This window comes from Magnolia sinica, chromosome 7 (genome assembly GCF_029962835.1).
Source record: "Magnolia sinica isolate HGM2019 chromosome 7, MsV1, whole genome shotgun sequence".
Classification (NCBI taxonomy): Eukaryota; Viridiplantae; Streptophyta; class Magnoliopsida; order Magnoliales; family Magnoliaceae; genus Magnolia; species Magnolia sinica.
Genome location: NC_080579.1, coordinates 7,123,244 through 7,146,262, shown reverse-complemented (window position 1 = coordinate 7,146,262; position 23,019 = coordinate 7,123,244). Strand labels below are relative to the sequence as shown.

The following is a 23,019-nucleotide window of genomic DNA, read 5'->3' as shown; positions in this document are numbered from 1 at the left end:
GGGTAACTTGTTGTGCTCGTATGGATGCTAATAGATGATCTTTTTTCATTGTGCATTGATAAAAACAATAAACCATTTCTGACTAGCATTTTAGCTGAGTATTTCAAAACTCTTTGGTGTTTTAGCTGGTTTCAAATTAAGATCATAGATGCATGTGTTTAGAATTAGATTCATGAATGGGTGAAAAATACTTATTAATTTTGATATGGTCATCACATTGGTGTTTATGAATGTAAATTTATTTCAAACCAAATGGAGCTTAAGCTCTTTTTTAACTCCGCCAATGTAACTCCTTACATTGCCAGTCCCAAGCCCATGTAAAGGAGGAGGGAGAAGGGCCTCAAGGTGATTTTTATCATTTTTTTTCCATTTTTTAAAGCTGTTATAATTTTGAGTTTATTTTTACTTGCAGGCTGGTAGATTTGCTCACATATGTTGGCGTATGGCCTTACAATTCTCAGAGGTACTCATGGAACTTAACAGGATCATTGGCCTTCTTTTGTAGCACTTGCTATCAATTTTCTCATGTTTGTGAAGATTCTCAATTTGAATTAGTTACAGCCTGTTATAGGATGCGGGTGGCAAAAGACCAGTGCTCTCATTAACCTCAGAGCTTTCTACATTGTGGGAATTCCAACTGTTGTTCTCTTGGCTATCGTCTTCCATTTTGGAGGAAAGGTGAGCTTTTATCTTTCATGGCTACACCCTTCTTGTAAAGGTTTACACTGTGAAAAATGAAAAAAAAAGGACGGATTTCGAGACGGTTTTGGACCGTCTCTAAAATTGCTTGGTTTAAAGACACTTTAGAGACGGCCGTAAACCATCTCTAAAATTTTAGACGGCCCCTGACCGTCCCTAATATTGTCTTAAAAATTTGAACGTCTACAAATTATTTAAGATGGTCGTTGACCGTCTATATGTGGCCATCTGAGACGGTCAAAGACCGTCTCTAATAGAGACGGTTAATCGACCGTCTTATATGCGGTCATTAGAGACGGTCATTGGCCGTCTGCATTAGAGACGGTCCTTGGCCGTCTTTTAGTTGTAATCTGAGACTGTCAAAGACCGTCTCTATTAGAGACGGTCCTTAACCGTCTTATTGCCCTGTCAAAGACCGTCTCTATCAGAGACTGTTTAAGACCGTCTCGATTAGAGACTGTCAACGACCGTCTCTAATGCTAAAATTTGATTTAAAAAATATTTAAGAAGCTTAGAAAAAATAATTAACAAATGTTTAAGAAAATTTTAGATTTAAAAAAAAAAAAAAAAAAAAAAAACTTTGATTTTAAAAAATTCTAGATTTTGAAAAAAAAAAATTAAGAACTTCGAATAATGTTGTTAACTTTGGAAAAAAAAATTTGATAAAAAAATGATATTTTGAAAAAGAAAATATAAAAACTTAAGTAAAATTGTGAAAAAATTGACAAATTGTAAAAAAAAATATATTTTTAAAAAAAGAAAACTAGATTTTGTATTTTGACAAAAAAATTAAAAAGTTATATAAAAAGATTTCGATAAGAAAAATGATATTTTGAAAAGAAAATTTTAAAAATTAAACAAATTTGTGAAAAAATCGACAAATTATAAAAAAAATATATTTTTAAAAAAGAAAACTAGATTTTTTAGTTTGACAAGAAAAATTGAAAAGTTATATAACAAAAGTGAAATTTAAAAAATGATATTTTGAAAAAGAAAATTTAAAAAATTAAACAAAATTATGAAAAAATAGACAAATTGTAAAAAAAAATATTTTTAAAAAAGAAAACTAGATTTTTTATTTTGACAAGAAAAATTGAAAAGTTAGATAACAAAAGTGAAATATTTTATAATAAAAATGATATTTTGTTAAAAGAGTAAAAATATATACATTTTGAAAAAAAAATGTTATTTTTAAATAGAAATTGAAATTTATCTGTGAAAAATAAAATTACTAAATTATTAGGCACATCCACTAGTTGAACCTTTAATCATTTTTGGACAATCTAATCAGTTCAGATTGAAGAATAAATAACTTCAGATGTTTAAATCAAATTTCACTGAAATTGTGTGATCAATCTTGTATGCCTAATATCTTTCTCATATGTAAACTGATTGAGGCGAGTAACTACTCAAATTGAGGGTATTGATCAGTAAAATAGAGTGAACAGACCAGACATGTAAAATGGGCCAAATATTCTGGTCAAAATTGCGATGTGAGAACCTAAGAATTGATGTTAGTAAGTTTTGTGGGCCCCATCATGATGTGTGTCGAACATCAACACCGTGGATTTGATGTGTCCCCTTTAGGTTATGATCAGATATCTCAAAAATCATCTATATACGAAACTCAAGTGGGCCATACCATCTAAAACTATGTGAAGACATCCTAAAAAATATAAAAGCACTTGGTGGGGCCCACATGAGTTTTGGATGCGGCTGAAAATTGGTCTGACCCCTCATCCAAGTGGGACACACATAATGAGTGGGTTGGATATGTGAATCACATTTAGGCAGGCCCAATATATGATTATGAATTTTTTAATGAAACCCCTCTCCACTATATTGTGTGGTGTGGCCCACCGAAGTCATGGATTGACTTTATTTTTAAGCTCTTGGCCCACCCAAGTCATGGATTGACTTTTTCCATATCGTTCAATGCTTTTCTTAGATCATTTTAAGATATTAACTAAAAAATGGGGTGGGTCGAAGGCTTAAGTGGACTACAAAGTGGGGATTGAACGTCCACCATTAAAAATAACATTCACAGAAGTTTTGGATCAAGCTGATGTGAGAAAATCTTGTGGTATCGACCATTGATTAACCTTTGACTAAAATTTTTATGATTATACTATCTTAGATGTTTATTAATTGAGCCTTTTTCTTCCTTAACAGAATCCATTACTAGATTGTCTTTTTTGTGTTCATTCGTCTGCTGCCAAGTAAAGGCTCTAAGTATTCGATTTTTTCTTCCGTACAAATGGAACACCTTTTCAAATATTTGAGACAAAAATGGCCTTGAACATTTTTTATATGATTTTTTTTTTCAAATTTTTGAGACGAAAATGGCCTTAAACATTTTTTATACAAATTTTTTTTAAATAAAAAAAAAAATTGAGACGAAAATGGCCTTGAACATTTTTTATACGATTTCTATTTTTTCAAATTTTTAAGATGAAAATGACCTTGAACATTTTTTATACGACTTCTTTTTTTCAAATTTTTGAAACGAAAATCGCCTCAAACATTTTTTATACGATTTCTTTTATTACTATTTTCTAGTATTCTTCTCTCGCCATGATCTCCTGTACTTTCTAAACATGAGGTAAGTAAAGAGATTAAATGGACCACAAAGTTGGCCCACAATAATTCATATCTTTTTGTGTTTTCTCTTCATTTATATCTTTTTGGTATTATGAACATGTTAGATGTCAAATAAACATTACTATAAACCCAAGGAAGGTATCAACGATGGAAATCATTATTCCACACTATTTCACGTGGCATGGTCCAATTGAGTTTTGGATTTACCAAAAATTCGGGATCAACCCATACTGTTCATCCATTTTTCAAGATCATTTTAAAGAATTGTCCAAAAAATGATTCATATCCAAAGATTAATTAAATGGACCACACTACAAATAAGGGGAACAAATTGGCTACTCCCCCTGACACAATCCAATGGCTGGTGGTTGGTGCTCTGTGGGCCCCACCATAATGTATGTGTTTAATCCATGTCATCCATCTATTTGGAGAGATCATTTTAGGGCAATGTCCAAAGAACGAGTTAAATCCAAAGCTCTAGTGGACCCGAGCACAAATGATCATTTTTGGACAACCATTTTTTTAAAAAAAAACTTTTGAAGCAGTTGGATTTCAAATAAACATTACAATGGGCCGTAGGATAGTTTCAATGGTGGGAATCACCCTCTTTGTTGTTTTTTGTGGCGGGGTGTACTACAGACTTTTATGTCTCATTCTTTGGCTGATGACTTAAAATGATATCTCAAAATGGATGGATGGTGTAAATATAACAAATACATCATAGGTTTTTATATTTTTTAAATATTATATATATATATATATATATATATATATATATATATATATATATATATATATATATATATATATATATATATATGGAAAAGGTTATGTACGTCGAGCTCATGCTAACTCCCCCATGAGGTCGAGCTGTGTGGGCCACACCATGATGTGTGTCAAAAATCAACACCATGCATTTGATGGGTCCCCTTTAAATTATGGGATATCCCAAAAATCAGCAGTATACGGAACTCAAGTGGGCCATACCATCTAAAATCATGTGAAGACATGCCTAAAACATATAAAAGTACTTGGTGGGCCCCCACCTGAAATTTGGATGCATCTGAAACTTGGTATGACCCCTCATCCAAGGGGCACACACATAATGGATGGGCTGGATTCGTGAACCACATCTCTGTAGGCCCAAAAAATAATTATGAATGTTTTAATAGAGGGTAACCCTTCTCAACTTTTGTATATTGTGTGGCCTACACAAGTCACATATTGATTTGATTTTTAATCCCTAGGCCCACCATGGAATATTGCATCTAACTGATAGAGTAGATGTTTGACACGCATCATGGTGGAGCCCACAAAGCCATACCAGATCTAAAGCACAAGTTACGTTATTTGGTGAATAGAAATAATGTGTGAGTTTTGTGTTTAATGTAAAATAGTGGTGACAGATTCTTAATAATAGTGGCAATGATATATAGAGTTATCCAGGCCATCTAAATAATGGGTCTAGTTATTAATGGTTAATATTTAAACTTTTTATTATATAAAACTATCTTAATCATCTATTAAATGGTCCCTTAAATGTAGGGATATTAATGTAGTTAATGTGTTAAATTATGGAAAACTCACAACTTGCGGATTTGAAACTAACATCTCATTTCGGAAGAGGAATTTTTCCCTCTTCTCATTTCCAATTCCCTCTTCTCCAGCGTCGAACTCCCTGGAGAATAACTCTCTAGATGACGGGCTGGAAGCCATCGTGCATCTTCCGGTTCGTGAACTCGTTGCGGCAGGTGTAGGTGGCTAGTGGACTGCATCTCTCTATGAGTATGAAAAGCTTTTCATATGAATGGATACTCCAAGGTCTGTTGATTTTTATGGATTTTCTTTGTTTCATGTACAATTCCTACAGTTTGGAAGATTAATTTTCTTTTTTTAAATGTAATTTTCGTGACTTCTCTTCCTACGGTTTTCATTTGCAATTCCTACAATTTTGATAGTGGAGATCTTTTTCTTTCTTAAGTTTGACACTAGATTCATACGTCTCCATCTTCAAGCAAATTGATGGGTTTGATCTCGTTGCATGGAGTTGCATGATCTCTAGATACATCCAATGGTCTAGCTTGACGATGCCTGTTGCATGTTTGATGAAATGCCTGACAGAAACAATCTCTTTAGAAAAATCCTATTTATGAGATGTGGAGGGAAAGTATTCAGCGGAATGTTTTTTTTTTTTTTGACATGTGAATCGGCTTCAAGTGTTTATTGTGTGACATGCAGTAATTCTATTGGCGTCTTACTAAAAGTCTTTTCTTCCTTGAAACAACATCTTCTGTATTTGGACAGAAGCCTGGCTTCGGAGGCTAGGCTTTTGATCAGCTCCAACTCAAACAAGTGCTTTTGGTAGTGCATTTCAACAAACATAGTCAGCATTTGGAAGATTTATTTCCTTCTCATCTTAAGGTTTTCTTTGGTCTTTATGTGGTCACAATAAGGGATACAGATTGTTCTATCTTTCAGATTCAAGATCTGGTGGATGATACCCAGAAATGGAAAGTCCGACAGTGGTGTTCCTGTCAAATCTCAAATTCTCCTCTCTTTTTTTTCCTCCTTTCTCCTTGTTTCAGAAGTGGGTCTCTCCCAAACTTCCCACAAACAATTGGGAAAGTTGATAATTCAGAAAATTAGTCTGTTTTTATGGATAAATCTAAGAGCTATTGTTCCTTCAAGTCAGAGGTTAGTATTAGAGATCACTTTGGAGCTTGATTTATCAATCAACTTGGAGAGAAGTTTGGAATTTTGATTGGAGCTAAATATGAAATCAATTTTGAAAAATCTCATTGATTAGCTCAGAACTGAGCCAGGAGGACTTAGTTCGTAGTTTGTAAGTAATGAAACTAACTGCAAATCCATTAAAAAAGGCTTTGTCAATTGTTGTCAGAGTAAAGCTTCAGAATATAAGTGACTTGTTAATTAGTTCATCAAGTAAACTCAAAAACTTTAAAAAAGAATAAGAAAAGAAAAGAAAAAGCAAAAAGAACTCGAAAACTGAGTGACCAACTTTGGAATACTCCTCGATTGGATCAGTTACAAAAACTGATGTGGAATATGTGGTTAATCGGGGCAATGGTGTTTAATTGGTGCTGCTGCATTTGGTTGCTTGTTCATGTTTCTTGTTTCTACGTGGTTGTTTTGATATTAGCTACTGATTAAATAGTCTCACATCATTTATTATTATTTCTTACATGACCTGAGATAATTTTCATTAATGCTTGATACACCTTAAGAGTGGGCCCACCACATTTTTCAAATCAGTGGTGGGCTCCACCATCCACATAATCAGTTAAGTGAACCCCACAAACTGTCCTATCGGAATTTTGGACCCTGTGATTTCTTTGATCAGTGAACTTGCCCTTCATATGTGTTGCATCTCTCCATTGCAAGAAGCACTTTTGCTTGCTTGACCTTCATTACCTTTCTAGATCACCCCAGAAGACTATGAATGGATCATCCTTTATGGCCTGACCTTAGGTTTCCTTTATGATTCCCACTTTAGAGGTTGATGCTACAAAAAGGTCAAAGTTTTTAAAAATGAAAAAACTTGGGACAATCCTAGTCTTGTCTTCTGATGCTTTTATCTTAGAGACATTAATTCGACATTAGTTATCTAGATAATTTCTTTGCAACCTTGAACTAACATCTCTGGTGAGAATGAAATATTTCCAATGGTTTCTCTTGCAACAAATCTTGCATTGCTCTCTCTCTCTCTCTCTCTCTCTCTCTCACACACACACACACACACACACACACTTGTTGAGAATGGTGTATTACTTTTTGTGGGCATATTATTAGCTTTACACCTGTCAATGAAAAAAGTTCTTTAAAGTTATTCTTTGAAATCATGTGTTTATCTGTCTAATGGCCTCTACAGCCTGGTTTTAATATGTGGATCTTGTTTTTTTAATATTCTAATGCACCAACTAAACTCATCTACGGTAAGGCCTTTCTTTCTACTTGTTCTCGGCAGGATGGCGCCCGAGGTTATGGAGCAATTGCATGGTTAAATCATTTGTTTGGTAGTGGATGCTCAGTGGTTGAAGTTCTACAAGAGTAATCCAATCAGATGGTTAAATCATTTGTTTGGTATGAATGTCAGTCTATGCTTTATTCACATTGGGTCCATAATTTGGACAGGTTGCATTACTTTACATGTATAGCGTAGGGGTGGTGAATGGGACAGATGACAATGGTATTTGTTCTGTTCCATTAAATTGTAATCACTTTCCTGGATCAGAACAACTCGTCCTTGCTTACTGTGGCATACCTGCCTATCTTGATCATCCAAATCATGCTGGATGTGGAAATTGGCCTGAAATACTCTGAGCAGATGACCCTTACCCTCAGATTGGTGGCTATTAAACAAATGGGTTCAATGAAAATGGTAAGATCCAAATTGCATGGGAAAATTTCAGCAGTCTTGATTGTGTATTTCATGATCCCATCTCATTTAGTTAGCATTTGAAGCTGACTTTTATTTACCATTTGTTATTTGAACTTTGTCTGGTGATCTTGTTATTCTAATCTTGTTACTATCTAGACTCTTGATGACACATTCTAATCTTGTTACTATCTAGCTTCCTCATATATTACTAGGCAACACAATATCATTTCTTTCTTTTAATTGTATTTTTTTTTTTACTGTTTTAGATCAATAAGGGACGTCACCGTATTCAAGGAACGGTTTCAACATGACAATGACGGTAAGCTTAACTCTAAATATCACTTTATAATAAGAATTTGTGCTCTTTATTGTCTGTTTTTGAATTATAATTTTTTATATAATTGACACCTTTTATCTCAGAATATGATATATGAAGTAGCATATGAACGCAATCCTTATCAAAATCCACACCTAGGGGAGCACAAATAAGAGGATTGATCTAAACAGTATGGTCGTCATGGACAGAAAATGCTTGCAATGAATGTTTATGAGTACTTGGTAATTTTGGGGTCCTTGGTTAGGGTTTGGGCTGAAAGTACGAGTGTTGGAGCCGATGCTTTCGGAGTCCGAACTCATTCTTTTGAAAAATAGAAAAATGGGAATATTAGTAAATATGGATTTTCTTGTTAAAAAGAAAATGGAAGATGGATTGAAAAAAACATAAAAGAGATTTTTTTTTCTTCTTCTTTTTTGCTTCAAGAGAGAGACGGAGAGGTGAGAGTGGAGAAATCGAGGGAGATAGTGGGGGAATGAAGTGGCCGCGTGAGATTTGAAAATAGCGAGTGTAGTTTGGTTTGAAAATGACGTTTCGCATGCGTGGCGTGCATTTCTTTTAAGACGGTAATTTGGTTTTACTGAAGACAATTGAATTACATAGCCAAGTGTTTAATGTAGGGAACTTCTCTGAAAATGTTATTCTGAATTTATAATATATAACCTATTCTCAAATCCCAAAACCTATAATTTTTTTTAATAGCTGATTGCTGCCTCTGGCATGTTTTAGATACATGATGCTCTACATATTGTTCCCCTTTGGTTGGATCCTTGTCAAATAAATAAACAATATATTATGGTTCCTTTCAGTTTTTGCTGATTCTGATTTTTCTGTAGCTGATAAATTAACCTGGGGTGTCATCTTACTCCCATATATTTGGCTTTTGGCAGATCCTGTGTTCTTCTTTTTCTCTATTAGTTACTTAGACTATCAAATGTTGATTTTCTTTCATTGTTTAGTTTTTGGTGTATGTGATTGTCTGCATTACTGTAAATTACTGTTCATTTTACCGTTTTTGGAACCCACACAAATGATCTTGGCTCGCTTAAGTTTGTCACAGAAAACTTGCCACCAATGCTTGTTACTAAAACTTAAGTTACTGATGAGTACAATACAATGATTGAATCTCTTTGGTGGTGGAAACTCTTTAAGTGTTTGAGACTGTGTTCCCTACTTCTTAGCTCCCTCTTGATCTAGCATATATGGAAACATGGCCACTTTGATTGCAGTAATTTCAGCCTAAGAGGAGACATGCAGTTTCAGTTTCTTTTATATTAGATTTTTTTTTTTGTTTTATTCTCTCTTTTTTCCCTTTTTGTTTGAACAATTGGGAACTGTTAGAGAAATTGGGCTTCCTCTTATATCTTCTTCTGTTATCCAATTTCATAAACACTTACATATAGCATGTGTTGATACTCTATGATCTTAGTGAAAGTTTAAAGTGCAAGGCAAAATCACTTGATTTTTTTTTATTTCATTTGATTTTTTTGATTTCATTTGATTTTTTTTGTATGGATGCATCATGCATGGTTTTATGATAGAACACATGTATGTATGTGTGTATATGTATACATGCACACATGGATGGATGAAACGTATGCATGCATGCATGGATGGACAGATTATGCATGTGTGTATGCATGCATACATGCATGAATGGATTTATGTGTGTGTATATGTATGTATGTATGCATGCATGGATGGAAGACTAGATGGATGGATCATCACGCATGTGTGTGTATGTGTGTATGCATGCATGGATAGATGGATGGATTGTTAGATCATGGATGGATGGATCATCATGCATGTGTTTATGTATGTATGCATGCATGGATGAATGGATATATCATCATGCATGTTTGTATGCATGTATGTATGTATGCATGATCCCAAACCTAAACCCGACCCCAAACCCGAACCCGATTTCCTAAACCTAAACCTTAACTTATCCTCAATTCCCTAAAGCTATAACCTATAACCTACCTAAAACCTACACCTAATCATGTGCATATATTTACGGATATATATAGATCCATGTATCGGTTGCATGGATCTATATATAGGTTGCATTATAGGGAAACCTTTAATGATGTGTCATATAGGTTGTGGCTATCAAAGATATAATATCACCTCCTTATAGGGAAACATTTAATGATGTGTACAGGTAAATTCATTTTTTTTATTTCTTGTATTGTTTCTCAGTTATATTTGTGTTGGTTTCAGAGTACAGGTAGCAATAGAAAGTATTGGTCGATTGTGGCTTATAGACAAAGGGATGAGTAACCAATAATACGAATATGGGAGGCCTTCCCCAGGTATCCGAATGCTTTTAGATACAATTATGTTGTTTTTAAATGTATTAGATCGAAATTGATGGAGCAGACCTGGATGTGCGTCGGAGCTATCCGGATGTTGAGCGGGGGTCCTTGGAAGGTGGGAACCGCTGTTATGACCATGATGAAGCTGTCCATTTCCTATGGACAACATTAGAGTGGCCTGACCATTTGGACAGGTCATGTTTATGTATTAACTCGAAATTGATGGAGCAGACCCGGATGTGCATCGGAGCTATCCGGATGTTGAGCGGGGATCCCTGGAAGGTGGGAACCACTGTTATGACCATGATGAAGCTGTCCATTTCCTATGGACAGCATTAGAGGGGCCTGGCCATTTGGACATGCCGTGTTTATGTATTTGATAGAAATTAATGGAGCAGACCCGGATGTGCATCGGAGCTATTCAGAAGAGTGGGGTTCCCTGAAAAGAGGGAACCGCTATTATGACCATGATGAAGCTGTCCATTTTTTATGGACAGCATTGGAAGGGCCTGGCATTTGCATCGGATGGCCGTGTTTATATCTGTATTTGCAAGGACCATACCCTTAACCTAAACAAAAACCTATGACGTAAAACCTTATCCTATAACCTAAACCTCAACCTTAACCTAAACCTAAACCTTAACTTAAAACCTAAACGTAAACCTAAAACCTAAATGTATTCTCAAATCCCTAAACATAAACCTACACTTAATCCTAATCTTAACTCCCTAACCTAAACCAATACCTAAACTTGAAAATCCAAACATAAACCCAATCCCGAACCCGAACCTAAACCTTAACCTTAACTTATTCTCAATTCCCTTAACCTATATCTTATAACCTAAACCTAAACCTAAACCTAAACCTTAACCTATACCTATAACCTAAACCTAAACCTAAAACTTAACCTAAACCTATAACCTTAACCTAAAACCTAAACCTATAACCTAAACCTAAATCAAAAAATATAACCAAAACCAAAACCAAAACCTATATCCTAGACCCAAATGCATTTTCAAATCCTATAACCCATAATCTAAACTTAAACCTAAACCTAAACCTATAACCTATAACCAAAACCAAAACCTATAACCTAAACCAAAGCCAAAACCTATAGCCTAAACCCGAACCCATTCTTAAATCCAAAAACCTATAACCTAAACCGTTAACCTATAACCTAAATCAAAACCTATAACCTAAACCAAACCTAAACCTAAAACCAAAACCTAAAACCTAAACGTATAATCTATAACCTAAATCAAAACATATAATCAAAACCAAAACCCAAACCCAAACCTAAACCTAAACCTAAACCTTAAACCTAAACCTAAACCTATAACCTAAATTCAAATCTCTAAACCTAAACCTAAACCTAATCCTATAACCTAAACTCAAATCCCTAAACCTTAACTTATAACCTAACCTAAACCTATACTTATAACCTAAAACTATTCTCAAATCCTAAAACCTATAACCTAAACCTAACCTTTCCCTAAACCTATAACCTAAACTCAATTCCCTAAACCTAAACCTAGACCTAAACCTAAACCTATAGCCTAAACTCAAATTCCTAAACGTTAACCTATAACCTAAACTAAACCTATACTTATAACTTAAAACTATTCCCAAATCCCAAAACCTATAACCTAAACCTAAGCTTTCCCTAAACCTATAAGCTAAACTCAATTCCCTAAAGCTAAACCTACACCTAATCCTAATCTCAACTCCCTAACCTAAACCTAAACATAAACTTGAAAACTCAAACTTAAACCCAATCCCGAACCTGAACCCGATTTCGTAAACCTAAACCATAACCCATTCTCAAATCCTAAAACCTATAACCTAAACCTAAACCAAAACCAAAACTTATAACCTAAACCCGAACCCATTCTCAAATTCCAAAACCTATAACCTAAACCAAAACCAAAACCTATAACCTAAACCCGAACCCATTTTCAAATCCTAAAACCTATAACCTAAACATAAACCTTAACCGAAACCTATACCCTATAACCAAAACCTATAACCTAAACCTGAACCCATTCTCAAATCCCAAAACCTATGACCTAAACCTAAACCTAAACCTTAACCTAAACCTATAACCTATAACATAAATCAAAACCTAAACCTAAACCTATAACCTATAACCTAAATCAAAACCAAAACCAAACCTAAACCTAAACCTATAACTTATAACCTAAACCTAAACCTAAAACTAAATGTATTCTCAAATCTCTAAACCTAAACCTACACCTAATCCTAATCTCAACTCCCTAACCTAAACTTAAACCTAAACTTGAAAACCCAAACCTAAACCCAATCCTGAACCCGAACCCGATTTCCTAAGCCTAAACCTTAACCTATAACCTAACCTAAACCTATACTTATAACCTAAACCTATTCTCAAATCCAAAAACCAATAACTATGACCTAAACCTTAACCAAAAACCTATAACCTAATCATATAACCTTAACCTAAACCTAAACCTATAACCTTAACCTTAACATATAACTTTAACCAAAACCTATAACCTAAACCTATTCTCAAATCTCGAACCCGATTTTCTAAATCTAAACCTAAACCTTAACCTATTCTCAATTCGCTAAACCTATAGCTTATAACCTAAACCGAAACCTAAACCTATACCTTAACCTAAACCTATAACCTATAACCTAAACATAAACCTAAAACCTAAATGTATTCTCAAATCCCTAAACCTAAACCTAAACCTACACCTAATCCTAATTTCAACTCCCTAACCTAAACCTAAACCTAAACTTGAAAACCCAAACCTAAACCCGATCCTGAACCCGAACCCGATTTCCTAAGCCTAAACCTTAACCTATAACCTAACCTAAATCTATACTTATAACCTAAACCTATTGTCAAATCCAAAAACCAATAACTATAACCTAAACCTTAACTAAAAACCTATAACCTAACCTAAACCTAATCATATAACCTAAACCTAAACCTAAACCTATAACCTTAACCTTAACATATAACTTTAACCAAAACCTATAACCTAAACCTATTCTCAAATCTCGAACCCGATTTCCTAAACCTAAACCTTAACCTATTCTCAATTCGCTAAACCTATAGCTTATAACCTAAACCTATACCTTAACCTAAACCTATAACCTATAACCTAAATATAAACCTAAAACCTAATTGTATTCTCAAATTCCTAAACCTAAACCTACACCTAATCCTAATCTCAACTCCCTAACCTAAACCTAAACCTAAACTTGAAAACCCAAACCTAAACCTGATCCTGAACCCAAACCCGATTTCCTAAACCTAGACCTTAACCTATTCTCAATTCCCTAAACCTTAACCTATTCTCAATTCCCTAAACCTTAACCTATAACCTAACCTAAACCTAAATCTATAACCTAAACCTAAACCTATAACCTAAGTGTATTCTTAAATTCTTAAACCTAAACCTACACCTAATCCTAATCTCAACTCCTTAACCTAAACCTAAACCCGATCCCGAACCCGATCCCGATTTCCTAAACCTAAACATTAACCTATTCTCAATTCCCTAAAACTATATCTTATAACCTAAACCATAACCTAAACCTAAACCTAAACCTATAACCTATAACCTTAACCTAAACCTAAACAAAAACCTGTAACCTATAACCTAAACCTAAACCTAAAACCAAAATGTATTCTCAAATCCTTAAACCTAAACCTACACCTAATCCTAATCTCAACTCCCTAACCTAAACTTAAACCTAAACTTGAAAACCCAAACCTGAACCCGATCCTGAACCCGAACCCGATTTCCTAAGCCTAAATCTTAACCTATAACCTAACCTAAACCTATACTTATAACCTAAACCTATTCTCAAATCGAAAAACCTATAACTATAACCTAAACCTTAACCAAAAACCTATAACCTAACCTAAACCTAAACCTAAACCTATAACCTTAACCTTAACATATAACTTTAACCAAAACTTATAACCTAAACCTATTCTCAAATCCCGAACCCGATTTCCTAAACCTAAACCTTAACCTATTCTCAATTCGATCAACTTATAGCTTATAACCTAAACCTATACCTTAACCTAAACCTATAATCTATAACCTAAACATAAACCTAAAACCTAAATGTATTCTCAAATCCCTAAACCTAAACCTACACCTAATCCTAATCTCAACTCCCTAACCTAAACCTAAACCTAAACTTGAAAACCAAAACCTAAACCCGATCCCGAACCCGAACCCAATTTCCTAAACCTAAACATTAACCTATTCTCAATTCCCTAAACCTATATCTTATAACCTAAACCTATACCTAAACCATCACCTAAACCTAAACCTATAACCTATAACCTTGACCTAAACCTAAACCTAAACCTGTAACCTATAACCTAAATGTATTCTCAAATCCCTAAACCTAAACCTACACCTAATCCTAATCTCAACTCCCTAAACCTAAACCTAAACCCGATCCCGAACCCGAACCCGATTTCCTAAACCTAAACCTTAACCTGTTCTCAATTCCTTAAACCTATAGCTTATAACCTAAACTGAAACCTAAACCTAAACCTAAACCTAAACCTAAACATAAACCTAAAACCTAAATGTATTCTCAAATCCCTAAACCTAAACCTAAACCTACTCCTAATCCTAATCTCAACTCCCTAATCTAAACCTAAATCTAAACTTGATAACCCAAACCTAATCCCGATCCTGAACCCGAACCCGATTTCCTAGACCTAAACCTTAACCTATAACCTAACCTATACCTAAATCTATAACCTAAACCTAAACCTAAAACCTAAGTGTATTCTCAAATCCTTAAACCTAAACCTACACCTAATCCTAATCTCAACTCCCTAACCTAAACCTAAACCTAAACTTGAAAACCCAAACCTAAACCCGATCCGGAACCCGAACCCGATTTTCTAAACCTAAACATTAACCTATTCTCAATTCCCTAAACCTATATCTTATAACTTAAACCTTAACCTAAGCCTAAACCTAAACCTAAACCTATATCCTATAACTTTAACCTAAACCTAAACCTAAACCTGTAACCTATAACCTAAACCTAAACCTAAAACCTAAATGTATTCTCAAATCTTTAAACCTAAACCTACACCTAATCATAATCTCAACTCCCTAACGTAAACCTAAACTTAAACTTGAAAACCCAACCTAAACCCGATCCCGAACCCGAACCCGATTTCCTAAACTTAAACCTTAACCTTTTCTCAATTCCCTAACCTATATCTTATAACCTAAACCTAAGCCTAAACCTAAACCTAAACCTAAACCTAAACCTAAACCTGTAACCTATAACCTAAACCTAAACCTAAAACCTAAATGTATTCTCAAATCCCTAAACCTAAACCTACACCTAATCCTAATCTCAACTCCCTAACCTAAACCTAAGCCTAAACTTGAAAACCAAAACCATAAACCCAATCCCGAACCCCAACCCGATTTCCTAAACCTAAACCTTAACCTATTCTCAATTCCTTAAACCTATAGCTTATAACCTAAACCTTAACCTATTCTCAATTCCCTAAACCTATAGCTAATAACCTAAACCTTAACCTATTCTCAATTCCCTAAACCTATAGCTTATAACCTAAACCTAAACCTAAACCTAAACCTAAACCTGTAACCTAAACCTAAAACCTAAATGTATTCTTAAATCCCTAAACCTAAACTTACACCTAATCCTAATTTCAACTCCCTAACCTAAACCTAAACCCGATCCCGAACCTGAACCCGATTTCCTAGACCTAAACCTTAACCTATTCTCAATTGCCTAAACCTATTGCTTATAACTTAAACCGAAACCTAAACCTATACCTTAACTTATAACATATAACTTAAATATAAACCTAAAACTTAAATGTATTCTCAAATCCCTAAACCTAAACCTAAACTTGAAAACCCAAACCTAAACTCGATCTCGAACCCGAACTCGATTTCTTAAACGTAAACCTAAATGTATTCTCAAATCCCTAAACCTAAACCAACACCTAATCCTAATCTCAACTCCCTAACCTAAACCTAAACTTAAACTTGAAAACCCAAACTAAAACCCGATCCCGAACCCGAACCCGATTTCCTAATCCTAAACCTTAACCTATTCTTAATTCCCTAAACCTATAGCTTATAACCTAAACCTAAACCTAAACCTATAACCTATAACCTTAACCTAAACCTAAACCTATAACCTATACCTAAACCTAAACCTAAAACCTAAATGTATTCTCAAATCCCTAAACCTAAACCTACACCTAATCCTAATCTCAACTCCCTAACCTAAACCTAAACCTGATCTCGAACCCGAACCCGAAACCTTAACCTATTCTCAATTCCCTAAACCTATAGCTTATAACCTATACCTAAACCTAAACCTAAACCTATAACATATAACCTAAACCTAAACCTAAAACCTAATATATTCTCAAATCCCTAAACCTAAACCTACACCTAATCCTAATCTCAACTCGCTAACTTAAACCTAAACCTAAACTTGAAAATCTAAACCTAAACTAGAAAATCGAAACCTAAACCCGATCTCGAACTTGAACCCGATTTCCTAAACCTAAACCTTAACCTATTCTCAATTCCCTAAACCTATAGCTTATAACCTAAACCTAAACCTAAACCTAAACTTAAACTTTAACCTAAACCAATCACCTATAACCTAAACCTAAACCTAAACCCAAACCTAAACCTACACCTAATCCTAATCTCAACTCCTTAACCTAAACCTAAACCTAAACTTGAAAACCTAAGCCTAAACCCAATCCCAAACCTGTACCCAATTTCCTAAACCTAAACATTAACATATTCTCAATTCCCTAAACCTATAGCTTATGACCTAAACTTAAAGCTTAACCTAAACCTAAACCTATAACCTTTAACCTAAAATTAAATCTAAAACCTAAATGTATTCTCAAATCCCTAAACCTAAACCTACACCTAATCCTAATCTCAACTCCCTAACCTAAACCTAAACCTAAACTTGAAAATCCAAACCTAAACCCGATCCCGAACCCGAACCTGATTTCCTAAACCTAAACCTAAACCTTAACCTATAACCTAACCTAAACCTAAACCTAAACCTATAACCTAAACATAAGCCTAAAACGTAAACCTAAACCTAAAATCGAAATGTATTCTCAAATCCCTAAACCTAAACCTACACCTAATCCTAATCTCAACTCCCTAACCTAAACCTAAACCTAAACTTGAAAACCCAAACCTAAACCCGATCCCGAACCCGAACCCGATTTCCTAAACCTAAACCTTAACCTATAACCTAACATAAACCTATTACCTGCACTTATAACCTAAACATAAGCCTAAAACCTAAACCTAAACTTAAAATCGAAATGTATTCTCAAATCCTTGAACCTAAACCTACACCCAATCCTAATCTCAACTCCCTAACCTAAACTTAAACCTAAACTTGATAACCCAAACCTAAACCTGATCTCGAACTCAGACCTGATTTTCTAAACCTTAACCTATTCTCAATTCTCTAAAGCTATAACCTATATACTATAACCTTATAACTAAAACCTAAACCTTAACTTAAACCTATAACTTAAGCCTAAACCTAAACCTAAACCTAAACCAAAACCTATAACCTAAACCTTAACCTATAACCTATAACCTCTAACCTATAACCTAAACTTATAACCTAAAACCTAAAACCTAATCCTAAACCTAAACCAAAAACCTAAAACCTAAACGTAAACGTATTTTAATGATCAGTTTTATTTTTAAAAAGTGCCCACTTTTTTGGAAGAAGTTTATAAAATTCTTCATGATTCTGAATTATAATGTTTTGTTGATTTAAATTTTTTTTTTCAGGTGAAAGACACAGAGAAAATTGTTGCTAATTTTTTTTTTAATGTTAAACCTATATATATTTATGTGTGGATGAATGTAATATGGATAAGATTGCTTGTGTTTGGATGGATGTAGTTTATGTTTGGATGAATGTAGTTTATGTTGGATTTACGTAGTTTGGGTTGTTTAGATGGATGTGAATGTAAATATGATGAAATATATTATATAACAGGTGTATATCAGGAAGAATACGATGAAATATATTGTAACAGGTGTATAGTGACCCTCAAAGGATGGTCCATGATAGTCCTTTTTAAGGACGGTCCATGGCCGTCCTTTAAAGGCCCATAAGAGACGGTCCATGATGGTCCTTTTTAAGGACGGCCCATGACCGTCCTTTTAAAGGACGGTCTATAGCCGTCTTTTGAAAGCTTATCAGAGACGGTCTACGACAGTCTTTTTTAAGGACGGTCCATGACCGTCCTTTTAAAGGACGGTCGATGGCCGTCCTTTAAAGGCTTATAAGAGACGGTCCGAGACCGTCCCTTTTAAGGATGGTTCACGATCATCCTTTTTTAGGACGGTCCATGACCGTCTTTTTTTCGTCAATAAAAATGACGGTTTTCGACCGTCCTTTAAGTAATACGACACGTCAAAATTTGACGGCCCTTGCGACGGTCCATGACCGTCCTTTTTGGTCATTTGAGACGGTTTTGGACCGTCCTTTTTTCGTAGTTTTGGCATAGTGTTACTAATTCAATAGATAAATTGACATCCCAATACATGAGAATGTGGCATACATCTCACAGGTCGTCAAAATAGGCCGATTCAATTAGCAAGTTGCTAGCATGTGCTTTGAATATCACACAATGGAGACCAACCATGGGCCCCACATCTACAGCCATGGGCACCACATGTACAAACTTTGATCATCAATGTGGGCCATAGTGGTGATGTATGCCATCGAATCTATTGATCTACGGATTAATGGATTCCCCATAAATCTGGACATTCTAATAGTCATGTGGCCAAATCATGTGAATTTTAAAGTATTTAGAGCACGATTTTACACCATTCCCTATGTTGCAGCCCATGTAAATCTTAGGAGCAGATCCATCACTAAATCCTATCTACATCATCCCAAGTCCAACCACATATCATAATCCAACTTGGTAGTAGACATTCCTCTTATTCATATAAATCAGCTAAGATTAGGATGAAGAATCTGATTCATATAGATCTCCCTTTGAATCATCATTTACCACAAAAATTCTAGTTGAGTGCAGAAAACATGCCTAGCTATTCAAATAAATGTCTCTTGATTTTCACTTAAACTGCAAATCATTTTTTTCAAGTGCCTGAGATCATGATCACCTATCAATGCAATATAAGCATATATGTGTATGCATGCAGATGTGCAGGGACTAAACAAGAAAATAAGTTAGATTGAGATTTAGGCAAAAAAAATAAAATAAAAAATACAAACACATTAATTTGCATTTGGCCCTTTTTTTCATTTTATACTAAACCTCCTAATAGAGTAGTAAACCACACTGTGTGACTATGTGATTCTAATCCTTATGAATATTATTTGGTAGTGATGGTTGCCAACTTCTGTTAGGCGTTTCTAACTTTTCCCATTTCCACTTGTTATGAAGGACACTAATTATGTGGAGGAACTAAAGGAGGCTTTCAAGGTCTTTGACAAAGATCAAAATGGTTACATTTCTGCTGTAGAGGTAAGTTGTTTTCTTCCTCCTATGTAATATGACTAGATGTTAATGTATAGTAGTTATGTTTTTCAAACAACTATCTAATGAATGGGATGCTACCAGAATTGAGGCCTTGCATTGGATTGCAACACTTTTGGCAAGACATCGGGCTAAGGCAATCATTGATGATTTCTTGTTCATTTATAACATCAGTTCGTGCATATGTACTTACTGTACATTGATCACTCGTATAGGTTTCCTGAAGTAATATCAAATGTTGTGTTCACTGCCTCTGTTCGTGTGAGTAAATATCATTTACTGGATTTTAAATATTTTAACACAGAATGATGTTTTTATGGTTTTTCTTTTTCTTTTTATTTTTCTGCTTGTGACAATTGTAAAAATTTTGGTGACCAAAGAAAATATTGCTGTTGATGGCTTGCTATAAGAGGCATGTGCATGTTAGCTTTCCTTTTTAGGTGGCTGTCTTTTCCGAGGTAGAGTGTGTTTATTTTATTTTTTGAGTTGATGAATTTCTTTTTCACTTATAAGAAACTGTTGCATCTCATTTGGATAGCATTGATCAGAGAAGAATGAATCCTTTGCAATCTATCATCTATTGGGTTATACACATCACTACAAGAAAGGCTAAGATGATGATGGTGATAATATACTCGTGAGCTTTTGCATGTCCATCTTTTAGATTCTCTATACAAAATGGAGAACAATCTCTATATACAAAGCTATGTATCATTCCTTCCCATTGAGGCTATAGGACCTATGGGTTTGGATTTTATAGTACCTCAAACAGTAATATTAGTGGAAACATTTCTGAAATTCAGTTTTGTGTTAATTTTGCATGTGATGCTGCAAAAATGTATTTGATTATTCACTGGCCTCTTCAAATCAATAGAAAATAATCTTTTTTAGCATCTTTGTCCAAACATAGTTAAAAAATGTCACACTCTTTGTCATGCAGTAAAATTCAGGTTTCACTATCAACCTGAATTTTGTGAACCTTTCTGGGAATAGAACTCGGTATGCATCTTCTTCTTCTTTTCTTTTCTTTTTTTTAATCCCGAAATGGTTTCACTATCAATCTGAATTTTGGTTGGGTTAGGTTGCGTTGTATATAGAGGAAGTGCAAAGACAGGGTTGCATTCCACACAACAATGGTAGCAGATTTTCTATACATTAAATACCATTGAAAATCCTTTTGTAGATTTTCTAAGGAACAATGGAACAATGGAAGTTGTTGTTCCAAAATGACAGTTGTTGTTTAAATATATCTTAATGTTGTTGTTGTATAGAACAATGGTAGTAGATTTTTGAAGCATGTGGAACAGTTGTTGGAGTATGAAGGGTTTAGTTGAACAGTTGTTGTTGTACAGAATAGTTGATGAAGGGTTTTGCAGATTTTCAAAGAGAGATTTGAATTCAGCTTTGTTCTTTTGCTCTTTTTTCTTAAATTTGAGGTTGGGAGTTTGGAATTTTAGGTCCTTGGGGAGAGCGATGGATTTCGATGCGATCTTTAACCTTTCTTCATGAACTGGAAGTGGGTATTTGGAATTATAGTTTTCTTTTTTTTCGACAGAGATTTGAATTTTAGATGTGTTGCTCTTTCCATGTGAATTTGAAAATGGATGTTTAGGATTACGTGCTTTTATGGAAACAGAGTTCAGTTTCAATATGTTCTTTTACTCTTTTTGCACGAAAACAAAGATGAAAGCTTGGAATTACAGGTTCTTCTAGAGGGGGATTTAAATTTCAATCTGTTCTTTTGCTCTTTCTTCACGAATTTGGACATGGGTGTCTGGAATTACAAGTTTTTGTGGAGAGTGATTTGAGTTGGGATGCATTCTTTCACTCTCTTCCCATGAATTTTAAAATGGGTGTTTGGAATTACAAGATTTTATGAGCAGTCAATGCAAGTATTCAGTAGAGAAGAAGATACTGCCGCAGAAAAGGCAGAAATGAATGAGAAAATAGAAGGTCGGAAGCTAAAGGAGAATCCATCTTCAATTTCGTCGAAGATGATGAGGCAAATTCTGAATATGGTCGGGTATAAGCTTGTCAGGAACCCAAATTCATATGCAAGCTTGTTGGGTTTGAGCTGGGCTTTCTATCTTGCAGGTGATTTTCATAGGTCTTGAATTTTAAATTTCTTTCAATCTCTATCTCTTGAATCTGATTTTCTTCTAACATCTTTCTTACTGTAGATGGGGCGTTAAGAAGCCTCAAATCATGGAAAATTCTGTCACGATCTTGTTGAATGCAGGTCTTAGGATGGCCATGTTCAGTCTTGGTAAGATCATTGATATGCTCATCATGTTTCTTAGTCCTTGTTTTTCAAGTGTTTTGAATTGACTTGAACTGCCTTTGAATATTTCAAATTTTCAGGATTGTTCATGGCCTTGCAGCCAAGAATCATAGCCTGTGGGACTAAACTCACCGCATATGGATTGGTTGCGAGGTTCCTCACTGGCCCGACTGTCATGGTGATTGCATCTGTTGGGGTTGGCCTCAGAGGCACAATCCTCAAAGTGTCCATTGTTCAAGTGGGTCCATTGCATTTTCAGCTCAATCTTCAAAACACACACAAACACATTTTCAGCCTCTCACGTATAATGTCATAACATGCAATTTCTTCCATTTTGTATGATGAAATTGATTTTCAGCCTGTACAGTAAGCTTTCGGATCAAGGCGAAGCTAAGAATAGGGTGTTAGTTGATGACAAATTGACAACCAGTAGAGGCACATCCATGGAGTTTTCGCTTGCAATTGTTAAGAAGCTATTTGGCTATGAGAAGGCATTGGATCTTGCTGTTAATGAGAACTTTAAATAGACAATAACTATTATGTTGGCATTATACTTTTATGAATGGAAATGAATGATTGTATATGATTGAATGAATGAATGAATGATTGTGTTTGATTGAATGAATGAATGAATGATTTAGCCATGAAGTATTTATCTATATTAGCTTATATGAGTTATTAGGGTATACTGCAATGGTAAGAGCTGCCATTATTATTTAAATTTTTTATTAAAAAATAGGCATTAGCAATGGCTATTAACCATAGCCATTTATCTGAAAACCGTAGCTCTTGCTA

General features: G+C 34.6%; 1 long non-coding RNA gene across 2 annotated transcripts; it reads left to right on the top strand.

Annotated features, from left to right (window-relative positions):
* The first annotated feature begins 668 nt into the window (after positions 1-668).
* LOC131250966 (uncharacterized) lies at positions 669-22,600 on the top strand. Of its 2 annotated transcripts, XR_009173526.1 has the most exons (5): positions 669-718; positions 18,939-19,931; positions 20,028-20,942; positions 22,124-22,209; positions 22,305-22,600. It is a non-coding gene; the product is annotated as an uncharacterized LOC131250966 (long non-coding RNA). The 2 variants fall into 2 exon arrangements; XR_009173525.1 differs by lacking the exon at positions 20,028-20,942.
* The last annotated feature ends 419 nt before the right edge of the window (positions 22,601-23,019 follow it).